We start from the raw sequence: 5,163 nt of genomic DNA on the forward strand, positions 1-5,163 counted from the left end.
TTGGCTAATAGGACTGCTCCACACAGTTCTAAGCGCGGAAGACTCACTGTTGGTAGGGGTGCTACTTTCGTTTTTGAAAAGAAAAGATGTGACGAAACTAAGTTGGGTGATTGGGATCGCAAGTAAATGGCTGCACAGTACGCCTTCTCGGAAGCGTCGCAGAAACCGTGAATTTGAATTTTTTTGTCTGGAGAGAGCTCCGTCCATCTTGGGATTTGAATTTCTTGAATCATGGGTAAGTCCGATAAAAATTGGTCCCATTTTTGAAGTCAAAGTGGTTTGACGCATTCGTCCCATTCCGTGCCTTCTAACCATAGCTGTTGCAACAGAATTTTCGCCTGAATAATAATTGGCGCTAGCCACCCTGCGGGGTCAAAAAGTTTCGAAACTGAAGATAAAATTTGTCTTTTTGTAGCACTCAAAGGAGGCTTCATTGGCTCAATTGAGTATGAAAAGGAATCGTTTAATGCATTCCACCTGATACCAAGCGTTTTGGTGAAACTTGAGCAATCAAATTGCAACAAGTCTGAATCGAGCAAGTCTTCCACTGGAATGTGCCTGAGCAGGTCCGGATGATTTTCGGTGATCTTTTTTAGGGGGAAACCAGCTGATAGTAGACATTGAATAAGTTGGGATTGCGCGTTTACACAAGAAGAAAGGTCGTGTCCTCCTGATAATATGTCATCAACATAAGTTTCTGCCGTCAAGATTCTTTGGGCTAAAGGATAAGAAGCTTTTGAATCATCGGCTAACTGGTGTAAAGTGCGAATAGCGAGATATGGAGCGCAATTTACTCCGAAGGTGACTGTTCTAAGCGCAAAATCCGTGAGTTTAGTTTCGGTTTTCCTACGGAATAGAATTCTTTGGTATTGCTGATCGTCTTCGTGTAGAAGGATTTGGGGGTACATCTTTTGTATGTCACCGTTGAAGACATATTCGTACAAACGCCAATTCAAAATGACAAACATTAGATCTGTTTGTAAGGTGGGACCGATATGCAAAATGTCGTTAATGGAAGTTCCGGACGCTGAAGGTTTGGAGGCGTTAAATACCACGCGAACTTTGGTGGATTTACTGTCTGGTTTAACGACTGAGTGGTGAGGCAGATAAAATGATAAGTACTTGCCATTTTCCATGACTTCATAGGGAGTGATTGGCTTCATATGGTCTAGGGATAGATACTCTTCCTGATCCTGAGTCTTAGTGAGCATGTGCTCCATTCGAATCGCTTGCTTCATCGCTTGCGAACGAGATGAACCGAGAGTGAGATTAGATGAAAACTTAGATTTGAATGGCAATCGTACCACATATCTTCTATCACTCTGCCGACAGGTGGTGTCTTTATAAAATTTATCGCAAAGTGCATCAGCATCTGACAGTGGGTGAGGTTCGGTGATTTCTTCGATCTCCCAGAATCGTTTATGCTGAGAATGAAGATTTTCGCTTGCAGCTTCAACTACATGCGTATGAAAACTAGAACACTCGACGGATTTCAATGGCCCACTTAAGTACCAACCAAATATGGTATTTTGTGCGAGGAGGCTTCTAAAAATTTGGTGCTTCACTCCTGGGAGGAGGATTTGTGGAATCAGGTCACTACCTAATACTAAGTCAATTTGGCCGAGGGTGTTAAAGGTTGTATCCGCGAGGTCAAGATTCTTGACTTCGGATAAATTAAACTCTTGTATTTGGAATGTTGGTAAGAAACTGGTAAGTTTTTGAAGAACGATTGCTCGAGTTGCGATGCGAATGCTACGTCTTCGAGCTATGAGAGTGAGGTGGCAAACTCGATTTGAATTCTCGACTATCTCTCCGCCCATACCGGTTACTGAAAAGTTTTCTCGAAATGTAGGAAGTTTCAACCTGTGTTGAGCTTTTTCGGATATAAAGGATTTTTGTGAGCCTTGATCGATGAGGGCTCTTAGGGTATAGCTCTCGCCCAAATGTTCAATGGGAACTTGAGCGGTTGGGAGGAGGGTTCGTTCATGCACCCAGAAAAAGGTTTAGTTATAATAACCAAGATTTGGTTATAGTGATCAAGTGGCATAGTTGGATATGGCGAAATAAATATATAGTTCACGAAAGTCTGCAATTTACTTAAGACTTCTAGTTGGGACAAATGTATATTTGTTAATAATTACAAAACGACTACCTTGATTGGACAATATTGTTAGTTGAATAAAATCATTGTTGAGCAAATATAAACAATGCTTTGGTTGATACAAGATTTTAATTAATTTTGTGAACTTGCCGTACTTGCCGACTTGAATTAGCTAACCGTTTATTATTGGGAAAAAAGTTTCAGTTTGACACAAATAAAAATTTACTTTCTTCTTTTATTTGCATATATTAAGCATAAAAATACGTACATATTTACATAAGTTAGTTACTAAAGTAAATAATACATATGTATATGGTGGTAACAATTTCCTAAAAAACAACGATGAAACAGGAACAGTCGTGCGAAAACCCAGGTCAATATCTGCTGGAAGTATACTGCTTTGCTTTTTCCTTAGCTAAATAGACACTTTCAAATTATAATTCACATCAATTATATATCCACTGAAAAACCCCGGTTGGCATCAAACTTTATATTTTTAATTAAACTTTAAACTATGCGCGCACCGAAACAACCCGCGATGATAGCAAAACTGAAACTGTGACAAACAAGTATGGGCATGTCATAGCACACATGGCGCAGCGATCGACATGCCATAGCTTACTGAGCGCTCTGGGACCTCATGCGTGTTTCACCCATATACGAACAGCGGTAGCGGAGCAATGATTTCCACGCACAATGCAATGGTCGGCATACTAGCGCATTCAAACGATTCAATAAGTGGGACTGTGTGCATTGCTCAGCTGGCGCTCTTCGTATGTGCTCAGAGAGCGCTCAGCATTCTTTAGGGGTGGCTCACAAGCATGAATATGTTCCACTCTCAAACCAAATCGTGGTTGCCTCAACTAAGATTTGGTAACTATGACTAAACCACGTGTTGAAAGAAAGCTTATCTGCATTAGCAGAGCTTAATAACATCCTTTTATGAACCATACGTTAAGTTGAATGGAATTTGTAGAAATATGCTTCAAAGAAATATTTATTAGTATTAACCAAACCCTTCAACTAAATTAACGATTTGTTACAACCTAGATGAATATTAGAAGCTTTAATATATTTAGTTATAATAACCAATCGATGGTAATAGTTCCCAATCCTTGGTAACAGTTCCCAAATATTGTCAAAATTCGGGAACTAAATATCTTTAGTTGTCGAAACTAATCCTTTTTCTCAGTGTGGTTTGTTGAAAAATTAGCTTGGATATGGGTAGAACTTCCAGCAGAGGCAATAGGTGATTCCGCGCAATTACCTTCAGTTATATCGAAAATTGGATTTCTAGACTGACTGGAGGAAGCTTCGACCGATTGTGTATGCAACAAGGCGGTTGCATTTTTGGATGGTTTGTTATTTGGTTTACTAGCTGGCATCTTTTGCTCTGGCTGGCTTGTTAGCTGGGGATGCAACATGGTATGGTGAGATTTCTTACAATGAAGACAGCGAAACGCGCTTGGGCATTTTGCGGGAAGGTGGGTATAAGCCAAGCAATTAGCGCAAAAGCCGTTGCTTTCGATGAGCTTGGTTCGCTCGAGAACCGAAAGTTTCCGAAATTCCGGACAGTACCTAAGCGGATGGTTTTTTGTGCATAATTTGCATTTTGTTGATAGGGTCTCTTGCGAGTGATAAGATTGTATCTTAGCTGGCGTTTTTTGTGGGAACAAATGACGGACTTTTGTAGTTTTATAGCCTTGCAAACGCTCAACAACTTCATATCGACTAGTTTGCGACCAACTGGGAAGGTCTCTTCTTGATTTGAGAGACTGTTCCCATAGGGACAGGGTTTCTCCGGGCAACTTTGTAGAACATAAATAAATTAAGATGGGGTCCCAATCTAACACCGAAACACCTTGAGATTTAAGGCAGGAAAGACAATCATTGATAGTACTTTGAATTTTCTGGATTGCTTCGCTATTTTCAGAATTAGCTGAAGGAAGATTGAATAGCGTTTGAAGTTGTTTATCAATCAGAATTCGCTTGTTTTCAAAGCGAGCTCTCAACGCTTCCCATGCAAGAGGAAAGTTTTCGTCACATAGCTTGTAATGCTTTATTATAGTCCCAGCTTTTCCGCGGGTTTTATTTCGTAAGTGATATAATTTCTGTGCTGGCGTTAGCTTCGGATGATTAAGATATACGGCCGTGAACATATCACGAAACGAAGGCCAATCTTCGTAGCTACCATAGAAAATTTGTGTATCACAAGGCGGGACCTTTATACAGTGGATAGAATTGTCCACAAAAGTGGAGGAATCACGAGCACTACCTCTATTTTTCGAGGAGCTGCATTGGAAAAGTTTGAGCTGATCGAGTATTTGCGATTTGCAGATATAGTAACTATCAGTACACAATTGGTACTTTCCGGTTGCTTCTTCTTTAAAATCTTGGGAAATTTCGTGGTCATCCGCAAGGCAGACCTTTTTATAGGACGCTTCTAACCTTTCCCATTTGACATTGAGGTCTTGAAGTTTAATCTCAAATAAGGTGTCGGTATGATCATCGTGATCTTCTTTCTCAAAATGAGCACAAAAATTTATTATGGTGTTTGACTCAAAGATGAAGTCAGCCATTAATGCAGCGTCACTAGCCATGACTGAAAATTTAACAACCCAAGAAATGAGCTGAATGTAAACCGTTGGCAGCAATTCCAAAAATAGTCTCTCAGATAATTAAATTAAATTTGGTTGTACTTAATGTTTTCTTACTGAAGATAATAAAAATTCTGCAAAAGCAGTCCCACGATATATGTCAACGCAAGGGGCGCTTTATGACCGTATACGTTCTAAAAGTTGAGTATTTATTAATACAGAGGTTTTTTTCTGGTTTTTAGAAAAGTTGAAAGAATCCTTCAAAGCAATGGGTTTTACGAAAGACGTCAACGCAAGGGGCGTTGTAGGACCGTATACGTTTGAGGAAACCTGAACTTATGAAGGAATTCAAAAAATATAAAAGTTGTTTTTTTCTTAGTAAAGTTGAAAGAATCCTTCAAAGCAAAGGGTTTCACACAATACGTCAACGCAAGGGGCGTTTTAGGACCGTACACGTTTGAGGAA

Source organism: Rhagoletis pomonella, unplaced genomic scaffold, assembly GCF_013731165.1.
Source record: "Rhagoletis pomonella isolate Grant_MI unplaced genomic scaffold, Rhpom_1.0 Rhpom_scaffold_03248, whole genome shotgun sequence".
NCBI classification, from domain to species: Eukaryota; Metazoa; Arthropoda; class Insecta; order Diptera; family Tephritidae; genus Rhagoletis; species Rhagoletis pomonella.